This window comes from Triticum urartu, chromosome 2 (genome assembly GCF_003073215.2).
Source record: "Triticum urartu cultivar G1812 chromosome 2, Tu2.1, whole genome shotgun sequence".
NCBI lineage: Eukaryota > Viridiplantae > Streptophyta > Magnoliopsida > Poales > Poaceae > Triticum > Triticum urartu.
The window spans coordinates 648,991,062-649,003,175 of NC_053023.1; the positions used below are offsets into that span (position 1 = coordinate 648,991,062).

The following is a 12,114-nucleotide window of genomic DNA, read 5'->3' on the forward strand; positions in this document are numbered from 1 at the left end:
TAAAGTTATTATTTATTTCCTTATTTCATGATAAATGTTTATTATTCATGCTAGAATTGTATTAACCGGAAACATAATACATGTGTGAATACATAGACGAACAGAGTGTCACTAGTATGCCTCTACTTGACTAGCTCATTAATCAAAGATGGTTATCTTTCCTAACCATAGACAAAGTAGTTGTTATTTGATTAATGGGATCACATCATTAGTTGAATGATCTGATTGACATGACCCATTCCATTAGCTTGGCACCCGATCATTTAGTATGTTGCTATTGCTTTCTTCATGACTTATACATGTTCCTATGACTATGAGATTATGCAACTCCCGTTTGCCGGAGGAACACTTTGGGTGCTACCAAACGTCACAACGTAACTGGGTGATTATAAAGGAGCATTACAGGTGTCTCCAAAGGTAGATGTTGGGTTGGCGTATTTCGAGATTAGGATTTGTCACTCCGATTGTCGGAGAGGTATCTCTGGGCCCTCTCGGTAATGCACATCACTTAAGCCTTGTAAGCATTGCAACTAATGAGTTAGTTGCGGGATGATGTATTACGGAACGAGTAAAGAGACTTGCCGGTAACGAGATTGAACTAGGTATTGGATACCGACGATCGAATCTCGGGCAAGTAACATACCGATGACAAAGGGAACAACGTATGTTGTTATGCGGTTTGACCGATAAAGATCTTCGTAGAATATGTAGGAGCCAATATGGGCATCCAGGTCCCGCTATTGGTTATTGACCGGAGACGTGTCTCGGTCATGTCTACATTGTTCTCGAACCCGTAGGGTCCGCACGCTTAAGGTTACGATGACAGTTATATCATGAGTTTATGCATTTTGATGTACCGAAGGTTGTTCGGAGTCCCGGATGTGATCACGGACATGACGAGGAGTCTCGAAATGGTCGAGACGTAAAGATTGATATATTGGAAGCCTATGTTTGGATATCGGAAGTGTTCCGGGTGAAATCGGGATTTTACCGGAGTACCGGGAGGTTACCGGAACCCCCCGGGAGCCATATGGGCCTTAATGGGCTTTAGTGGGAAGGAGAAAGGGGCAGCCCAAGGTGGCTGCGCACCTCCCCCCTTCCCCTAGTCCTATTAGGACTAGGAGAGGTGGCTGGCCCCCCTCTCCCTCTTTCCCCCTCGGGGAATCCTAGTCCAACTAGGATTGGGGGGGGGGGAGTCCTACTCCCGGAAGGAGTAGGACTCCTCCTGCGCCCTCCTCCTGGCCGGCGCCCCCCTCCCCCTTGGCTCCTTTATATACTGAGGCAGAGGCACCGCAGAAACACACAAGTTGATCCACGTGATATATTCCTTAGCCGTGTGCGGTGCCCCCAGCCACCATATTCCTCGATAATACTGTAGCGGAGTTTAGGCGAAGCCCTGCTGCTGTAGTGCATTAAGATCGTCACCACGCCGTCGTGCTGACGGAACTCTTCCCCGACACTTTGCTGGATCGGAGTCCGGGGATTCTCATCGAGCTGAACGTGTGCTCGAACTCGGAGGTGCCGTAGTTTTGGTACTTGATCGGTTGGATCGTGAAGACGTACGACTACTTCCTCTACGTTGCGTCAACGCTTCCGCAGTCGGTCTGCGTGGGTATGTAGACAATACTCTCCCATCTCGTTGCTATGCATCACATGATCTTGCGTGTGCGTAGGAATTTTTTTGAAATTACTACGAAACCCAACACACATTTCATAGAAAAATAAAAAAGAGCCTAGACTCAATGGAAAAATTCCTTTGGTGTCAACCAAATGACATCTTGTTTCCTATTCCTACTCATAGGATTTGAGATACATGTCATCTCATTTCCTACAAGATTCCTATTTCTATGATAATCCAATCCTATGAACCAAAAGAGGCCTTACTAGCTAGCTAATCCTGAGGAAATCGCATGCAGCTAGGAATGATTAATAATTCTATGCATGCATGCAAACTAAAAGACAAAACAGATGATGTTAGCAAAGATTCTCCATATTTTAAAACTTCAAAACGTTTTGTCGCTCAAACTATTGATCCGATTGAAAAACCCTTTTCACATAAAAGATTCATCGTGACGAGACCTCCAAAACTAGATCCCATGTTGGTATGTTTCGATGACTTTTTTTCAGATGAAAAGTTATCAGACTTAGGCTAAATGAGTTATCACCTATGTGATACGCCAGTTACCATTAGGTTTACATGAAAATTGCCGGGGCATAAAAATGGCTCCTCCAACATTCTCTCCACATGCAAAAACAGTGGAGCACAGAAAACCTGATGTCATTGTAAATTCTCGCTATTTCGAAGATGTAAAATGTTTTATTGCTCAAACTATTGTTTTTATTGAAAAATCATTTTCACATAAAAAATCCATCGTGATGAGAACTTCAAAACTAGATCTCATGTTGACATGTTTTGATCACTTTTTTGATGAAAAGTTACTGTAAAGTTATCAGTTATGTTATATGTATATTAACATGTTATTTATACAGAAGTGGTCGGAGATGTGTTTTAAACGACTTCTTTCCCCTGGGTCAAATTTACAGTGGTATTTATATCTAAGTTATCAGCTCCGGATGCATGCATTACCGTGCTATTTGCACATAAGTAAAGTTACCGCGTTGTTTATACCTAAGTTATCAGGTCTATGATGTGTGAGTTACCATGATATTGACAAAAAAAGTTAACGGAGGTATATTTCATCAACAACCCTCCCCCACTCCTCACCACCGTCGCCAAAGTTATCAGGACTGAGGCACATAAGTTACCAGCTCTGCAATGTGTGAGTTATCATGTTATTCACACAAAAAGTTACCAATGGCATATTTCATCAACCACCCTACGCCCACCCAGTCACCAAATTTACCAAAGACTGGGGTACATTAGTTATCAGGTCTACGAGGTGTGAGTTACCGTGCTATTGATATAATAGTTATCGGGGGTATATTTCATCACCCCTCCCTCGCGAAAAGTACTAGGACCGGGGTGCATAAATTATCGGGTCTCCAATGTGTGAGTTACCATGCTATTCACACGAATGTTACCGGGGATACTTGATCAGCCCCCCCCCCCCCCCCCCCCCGACGGCAAAGTTATCAGGTATATGATGTGTGAGTTATCATGATATTGACAAAAAAGTTACCGGAGGTATATTGCATCAACAACCCTTCCCCACCCCTCACCACCGCCGCCAAGGTTACCAGGACTGGGGCAAAATAAGTTATCAGGTCTGCGATATGTGAGTTATCATGTTATTCACACAAAAAGTTACAAAGCATATATTTCATCAACCACCCTCCCCCCATCCAGTCACCAAATTTACCAAAAGACTGGGGTGCATTAGTTATCAGGTCTACGAGATGTGAGTTACCATGCTATTCACATAAAAGTTATAGGGTGTATACTTCATCACTCCTCCCTCACAAAAAATACCAGGACCGGGGTGCATAAGTTATTAGGTCTCCGATGTGTGAGTTACCATGCTATTCACATGATAGTTACCGGGGGATACATGATCCCTCCCCCCCCCCCCCCCCCCCGATGCCAAATTTATCAGGACCGGGGTACATAAATTATCAGGTCTGTGATGTGTGAGTTATCAGGGTGTTTGTGTGTAAGTTATCAGGTCCGTGGTGCATTAATGACCATGTTATTCACACAACATTATTGGGGGATGTTTCAAAAAAAAAATCAGGCCAAAAGAATCACGTTAGTGTGGGAATCATTGACCTGACCATTAATTTTTAATGTTCAAACTCGTATTAACCAAGAACAAGTATCATGTAAACTTGTTTAAAAAACAGCAAGTCTGAAGCGGGGCTAGTGGTTTGTGTCGTAGGAATTACTACTTGAGGTACATGGTTCGATTCTTATCCAGCACAGGAAGCCATCAATTTTTTTTGAAACGTGGGCAAGGATGCGATCTGTAAATGTTCCTCTTAATTTAGGAACATGGGCCGATGGAATGTGATCATGTGAGGAAAAAAAGTAGAGGGAACAGGCATGCGTTGGGGAAAAAGTAAAAGAGAACGGGCCAGCGTCGGGAGAGACGTGGGTTGTGCGGGCGATCCGGACGGGGTCCTCGGGGTCGTGCGATCCACAACGAGCAACAATCAGATTGTAGGGATCTGTTGCTAACTTTCAGTCGAGCTTTAGGAATTGACGCAAGTACTACACCACACAACAATTTGTCACAACAAGCAGCTTAGTCCATGTGGTTCATGTCCCTCGTCACAATTCTTAAGTCTGGAGTTTGATTCCAGCTCCCAGCAAAAAAATTGGGAATTAGCACAACTTTCATTTTGATGCCACAAGGTTTAAAAGATTAAGTTCTTATGTTTTTTAACTTGGAGCACTAAAATGTTGTAGCTCGTTGGTCAAAGGGAGCGTGCGGAGGCCTTGCGTCCTGGGTTCGATTCCCGTCAGGCGTGGATCGTGCGTGCCTGACGCAAACCACCAGTCGACTGGTCGTTAGATTTCCCGTTATTTTAATTACCAAGAAGTCTCTTAACATGTGTCTTACTCAATGTAGGTGGTCACCACCAATAACTAATATCACGTTGGTGCTTTTTGGTTTGGATTGGGCATCATGATGTTATGCCATTGTTTGCCTAGATAGTTGGCATGCTGTCAAATTAGGACTATTTATTGTTTTCCCTTATTGTCTTCCAATTGACAGATTTGTTGCATTAGTACACGAAACATCGAAAAGCATCGTGATTCTGTGAAAAAAGGGTATGTTTTCTTCATACTGTATTTATATATATATTTCCTTTTTATGTTGTTTGCTGAATTTTCGTACTTTGGCTTCTCTTGCAACACCATTGCCACAGTTCCATAATCAGATACATATAAACAAAGATCTTTAGGAGATTGTGCTGTCTACTTTAACAAGTCTATTACTCTTAAATATATGCAGTTTCTTTACTGAATATAAGATGGTGTACAAGCTCTAGCGGTAGTTGCCCACCGAGTAAGTTAATACAAAAGAGAACAAATGCATTATTTGTTCTGACGAACTTGGGTTCAAACAACATAAACGGACGTTTACCACTGGCCAAGATCCAACAAGTTGTATATTTCCATTTTTCCTATGAGTTACTTCCTGTCATTAAGCATGTCTTAGCAGCTCAACTTTTGCTCCACCTCATGTCTTTATGCATACCAATATGTTTCTATGGGGAAAATTAAATTCTAAGAATGTTTAAAGTTCTTTATGAATGCTAGGCGGTCTGACTCTAAATCAGCAGTTGCACCAGCTACTTGTCACTGTTTAGCATCTGGCCTGTATCTGCAGGTGATACCTTGGACAGTTTCTTCCAACTCCTTTGTTAGTAATTTATCCAATAAGTTCATGCTTGGAAATGGGAAATTTCAAGGCCAACGACACTCTGTCAGTCAGATGGCTGACAAGATTTTGCCTCTATGACATAATTAGAGTTTTGTGCAAATGTGGAACCACAAGTCTTGGTTGCAGTGGCGGAGCTACGGCTGGGCAAAACCAGGCCATGGCCCGCCCAGCTCAACTAAAGTTTAGTGAAGACTGGTGCTTAATTTGAGCCCTAAGAGCAAAACTTTAGATGTATACTGTATTATTTATCTTAGCTGGCCCGCCCAAACATGTGGATGTAGCTCCGCCACTGCTTGGCTGCACCTGCACATGGGGTGCAATCCAGTTTTGAAGGTTGGAAACTGGCAGTTCCCAAAGTTGTGTGTAAAATAATATACCAAATTAATGGTGTAGCACTCCAGGTGTTGTAAAATGTAGTACGAATCTACTGTTAATTCTGCTTGAGACTACATGTACCATATTCTTACATAAAAATTAATAATATTCAGTGTACAGGCTAGCAGTTGCCTAAATCTCATCACTCACTTTCATTTGGAATTGAGAGTAAAAAAGAGCATGGAATTGTAATGGTACTCATGGTTGTGTGCTCTCATCGATCTAACACACTGAGCATGTTTTTTTGTGTGCTCAATTCTAACATTATTGCAACACACCATTTTGCTAGACTGTTTCTTTTCGATTACCTTGTCAAATCTATGCACAATAGTGCAAATAAAGCAAATGGAATTTCTTACTAACGCCGTGAAAAAATTTCCTAGTTGACCTGAAAATACGCAGCATTTGCACAACCGTCGCTTGCACGCTGCCAGTCGTGTATAGCTCTATCAGCCCAGCGGCACATGCATGTTGCGACCGCCGTCGGATCGATGTGCATTATGTTGAGCGCGTAAGGTCTCCAGCGCGGAATTGGTGGTGGTGCTTGATTTGGTCAGCTCGCTCTAACTTGTACTCCCTCCGTTTCAAATTACTCGTCGCAGAAATGGATGTAACTAAAATATATCTAGATACATCAATACCCGCGATAAGTAATTCGGAACGGAGGGAGTAGTACGATCATACTTGCCACTTTAACCCCGTGTTACTCATCCCGTCCATGACCATGAGGGCACACACAAGTCGAGGTCAACGCATGTGCTTTTCTTCGTGACTACTCCTTCCTAGTGGAGTAGGGGAAATACCCTTTGGCTCTCGCATGTATATACACCCTATATGAATTTTTTTTAAACAATTAAACAAAAAGTCAAAATAGTTCAAAAGTATTTTTAGATTAAATTTGACTTACTTGCGCACTAGTATATAAGTTTTCATCAAAAAGGAACCAACATTGACTTCACAGTAAAAAAGACAAAATTTATTTGCTATTATAGATCACTATTCACGCTATTTTGACCGAAAATTTGTCTTTTTTAAAAAGAAGTCAAAGAGGAATTTTCCTTTTGTGAAACTTTTCTCACTAGTACAATGAAAGATCAAGTTTATTTCAAAAATATTTTCAATTTTTTTTGACTTTTTATTGAATTGCTATTTTTTTTCCATATAGGGTACATATGTACCCAAGAACCAAACGTTCCCCTCCAGTGGAGTAGTATATATGTACTGTATGTAAGCAGGACGTGGAACAAGGAGGGCCAAAAAGAAGAGAAATGCATGCGGATATGGCTGCCCAGCCTAGTAGAAGCGTGCTATATATATGCGGATATGCAAGACCAACTACAAGCCGGACGATCGGCGCTTCTTCTGCGACGACGGACAGGAGACGCTGCATGGCGTGCGATGGCTCGTGCTCCGCTCCGACAACTACTTCGTGCCGGGACTCTTCTTCCTCCCGCGGTACGAGGAAGAGCTGGTCCGGCTGTTCCCGCGCCGCGACACCGTGTTCCACCACCTCGGGCGGTACCTGTTCCACCCGAGCAACACAGTGTGGGGCATGGCGACGCGGTACTACAGCTCGTACCTCGCCCCGGCGGAGGAGCGCGCGGGTGGGCGTCCAGGTACGCGAGTTCAAGTATGCGCGCATCTCCGCCGACCAACGCTACAACCAGATCATCTCGTGCGAGAGCCTCCTGCCCGCCGTCGACAACGTTACTCTCCCGAGCTCTGACTCTGACCAGCACCAGGAGCAGGAGCAGACGAAACGCAAGGCCGTGCTTGTCGTCTCGCTCAACGGGGACTAGTACGATAAGATCAGCAGTCTGTACTGTACTACGAGCACGGCGCGGCTGTGACTGAGCGTGTTCCAGCCGACGCACCTGGGCACGCAGCACTCGGAGAAGCGGCAGCACAACCAGAAGGCGTTGGCTGAGATAGTGTTGCTCAGCTTTTCGGACGTGGTCGTCACGTCCGCCCAATCCACGTTCGGCTACGTCAGCCAGGGGCTGGCCGGGCTGAGGCCCTGGGTGCTCATGCTCCCCGTCGACGGGAAGGTCCCCGATCCGCCGTGTCGTCTCGCCTCCACCATCGAGCCCTGCTTCATGAAGCCCTTCCCTCAATTTGGCAATCATCGTAGTTTCCTATCTGATTTGCCTAGTTGGTCCACCGATGGGTCGTATAAGATTTTTCTCTATGTTTGTTTTGTAGTTTGGCTATTTGTCCGGTAAAAATAATGAAGCGACTAGTTTTCAATTAGTTACCGAGTACTCTCTCCGTTTCATAATATAAAAGCGTTTTTAACACTACACTCGGTTTCATAATATAAGAACGTTTTTGACACTAGTGTAGTGTAAAAAACGCTCTTATATTATGGAACGGAGGGAATAGTTCTCAATTAGTTGCAACTCTCATCGAGTAAGAATCACGACGCAAATCTAATGGGTTGCATCAGTTTTAAATAATTATAACTGAAAAAACAAAGTTGCATCCACTGCAACTTACATTGTGTGTTAAAATGAATTTGAGGCATTCCTCGATCATCCGAGGATCAAGCAATCACACGAGCACGACACCAAGATTTGTTAACGAGATTCACCGATATGGCTATATCTCTGGGGCCTGACTACGAGCGCTCCTCCCCGTGATACCGTCACAATACCGCACTCCGGCCACCTGGGCGCCGGCACACGCCGCCGGCTCCCCCTTGCGCGCCTGTGCTATTATGTTGGCATAAGTTACATCGTGTGTCTACCCCCACTATATATGAGAGTCCTAGGATAAGTGTCCTATTAGGACACGACTCCACATCCTATGTAAACACAATACAACTCCTAGTCCAACTGTAACCTACCTTGTACACAATATTCGACACAACTCTAACAAACACCACCTTAGCGAATATTCGACACAACTCTAACAAACACCACCTTAGCGAATATTCTCCACCATCTTGAATTCGTCAATGCGTCAAACTTTCATGTACATTGGACTTGAGCTTATCCCATGAAAACCGCTGCTACTCCAAAGACTCCATATGACTCCACCTGCAACTTGTAGTTCCTTCTTTTCTTGACCACAGTCTACACTCGAGCAAAATTAAGTTTGTTGTTACTCTAGTTTGTGCTCCCAACTTTCAAAGTATCAGTCCAACGCCATCACACACTGATCACTCACCTGCGTGAAAGTGAACAACTCACATATTGAGTGTCACACGTAAGAGTTACCTGAACTCAACATCATTGCTCCTTTCTTGACCGCCTGTTTGAAACTTGAAAGAATTTCACCGTTGCTTGTAGTCATCCCGAGTCAAATTCGCAGCTGTCTCACCACATGTATGACCACCAGAGCCCTGGCCGGTCTCCATGCCCCGTGCATACCGCACACCTCGCCGCTATTACCACGTCGAGCCTCCACTGTCCCGGTCGAGTCTCAAGGGTCGCGAAACCACACCACTCAACCCCCACTGCAGAGTACCACCGATCATCACCGACCGATGACGAGTTTCACGTTTCCATCAGACCACTGGGCTCGAGTCCGAACTGCATGTCACTCGCTTTTTTCCCGCTAAATAGGTTTCGACTCTCTGTCGACTTACGCCGTAGCCCCTCAATCAGCACCGAGTGAAGTCTTTGAGACTCCAGCTCCACCTTCAACATGACTCCATGATAGATGATCAATCCACCCTCGAATAACCTAGCTCATGATACCACTTGTCAGAATAAATCCGAGGCATACCATCGATCATCCGAGGACCAAGCAATCACATGAGTACGACACCGAGATTTGTTAAGGGGTTCACCGATATGGCTACATCCCCGGGGCCTGACTAAGGGCGCTCCTCCCCGTGACACCGTCACAATACCGCACTCCGACCACCCAGACGCCGGCACACGCCGCCGGCTCCCCCTTGCGCGCCAATGCTATTATATTGGCATAAGTTACATCGTGTGTCTATCCCCACTATATATAAGAGTCCTAGGGTACAAGTGTCCTATTAGGACACGACTCCATATCCTATGTAAACACAATACAACTCCTAGTCTAACTGTACCTACCTTGTACATAATATTCGACACAACTCTAACATTGTGTACGAATCATGATGCAAAGACTGAGCTGTAAACTAATTCCCTCTAAACCATAAATAAAAACCATAAAATAAAGACTATGATGAGTTTCTGAGCTCCGTATAACAGTCATAATAGATATACTATACTAAACCGCGCGCGTAGGTTTCCTTTTTTCTCAGATTTTTGGAGCCCTTCTTGAATTTATTTTTGTGACACCCGTACTACACGACGGCAAACTTCTCGCCCGCCTCGGTCGGATGCACCTCTCGGTTGAGACGGACCGCGCGCGGCTCGGTCGAACGCCCCGCCTGGTCGATCCGCGCGGTGTGTGCGTGGCGAGGCGGCGCCGACGCGTCGCCACCCGCGCTGCCCTGCGGCTGCATGGGGGGACGTGTCGAGGCAGCGCCGCCACGCACATGCACGGGGGGACGTGTCGAGGCAGCGCCGCCACGTGTTCTGCATGGGGCGATGCGTCATACGTCGGTGCGCCGCGACCACCTATATAGCCTCCCTCCGGCCGGGATGGGCTCCCTGCTGACCTCATTTGTTGTTGTTTGTTTTGCAGGTTCTCTCCGGTCGTTTCTGTCAGGCCCGTTGGTGGTTCTCCGGCGATCGCCGACGTGGTTCTCGTTGCTGCTATGCGGAGGCGGTGCTGATGGTTTTCTGTTCCGGCTCGGTGGATCTCTTTGGTCGTCTCTATCTGTCTCGGTGGTGGTTCTCCGGCGATCGCCGGTGTGGTTTTCGTTGCTGCCGAGGTCGCCGCGGATTTTTTGGCCCGTCGATGCCTTGGTTTCGACATGGTTTTCGGTGCCGATGGCTTTCTATTCTGGCTCGGTAGAGCTACATGCGTGCGGAAGTGCCGCCGCTGCTATGCAGGCCCTTTTACGGGTCTTGCGGCCAAGGGAAGTCGGTTCTACGTGGTCGAGTGTCTTGGCGGCGCCATTTCCAGGGCTTTCGGAGCTCCAGCAATGGTGTGCCATGTTTTTGGTGCTCTTCTGTTCTTGGCGGGCTTTCCACCCGGTGACCGTCCATGATGTTCATCTTATTCTTAGCCCGAGCTCCGTTTTTGCTCGGAGCTATATCGCAATCCGGTGTCTGGTACGTGTGCTCTTTCCGTCTTCCTTCGTTGTTGCTTACGTTGTAGCGCTCTCCATCTTCCTTCGTTGTTGCTTACGCTGTATTTGCTGTTGTTTCTGTTTACCGGCTGGATCTGGCTAGCTGTCTGTGCTCTCTTTGTGGCCAGCGGCTTGGAGACGGTGGTGGATATTGCGGTGGGTGTGGGTGTGCGTCATGGGGTGGTGCGTGTGCCTGGTCTGCTGCGCGTTCTGCTCCAGGGTGTGGCGGCGTGAGGGAGGCACCAGTCGGTGTGTGCACGGGGTTGGCCTGGGTAGGATGGCCTCTATGGGTCCATTTTTGCAAGGTCTTGGTATTTGAGGTGGCCCTGATGGATGACGCCTACTTCAGGTCGTTCATCGACTTCGCGAGCTTCGGGGCGGTGGAGGAGGCACTAGTAGAAAACGGACCATTAGTACCGGTTTGTAAGGGCCTTTAGTGCCGGTTATGGAACCGGCACTAAAGTTTCGGCACTAAAGCCCCCCCTTTAGTACCGGTTCGGCACGAACCGGCGCTAAAGTGCCACCACGTGGCGTGAGCTCGCGCCCTGGTACGGGGGACCTTTAGTACCGGTTGGTGTTACCAACCGGTACTAAAGGTTTTTTTTTTGATTTTTTTTTGAAAATTTTGGGAAAAAAAATTTGATTTTTTTTATTTTTAATTTTTCTGAATTATTTGATGATTTAGTCTCTAATCACCTCTCTTAATTGCTCAAGTGTGGATCACTCATTCCAAATCATCTAACTTCCCGACCGGTCACCCATCCCTCTCACTACTCCAGCCCGAGCACGCATAACTTTCAGGTTCTATTCTCCTTCGTTTCCGAGTCTGCACTTGTTGTTTTCCTAAAAATAGTAAGATGTCAATCCTATTAACCCTCAGGAGTTTAGCTTGAGCATGAAGTCACACATTTCACCGTTTGAGTTTGAAACTATTATTCTAAAAAAACAGTAATTATTTAGTAACGCTAATATTTCTTGAATAAGTTTGACCATAGTTTGACCACAGTTTGACCATAGTTTGACCAGATTTGACCAAAATTCAAAAAATTGAAATAATTATTTAGTAACACTAATATTCTTGAATAATTATGTAGTAACACTAATATTTTTTGAATAAGTAGTTTGACCATAGTTTGACCACAGTTTGACCACAATTTGACCAGATTTGAACAAAATTCAAAAAAACTGAGATACTTATTTAGTAACACTAAT

At 45.5% G+C, this 12,114-nt stretch overlaps 1 pseudogene; it reads left to right on the forward strand.

Moving 5' to 3' along the window:
- Positions 1-7,038: 7,038 nt before the first annotated feature.
- On the forward strand, positions 7,039-10,443 carry LOC125537654 (annotated as a pseudogene).
- The last annotated feature ends 1,671 nt before the right edge of the window (positions 10,444-12,114 follow it).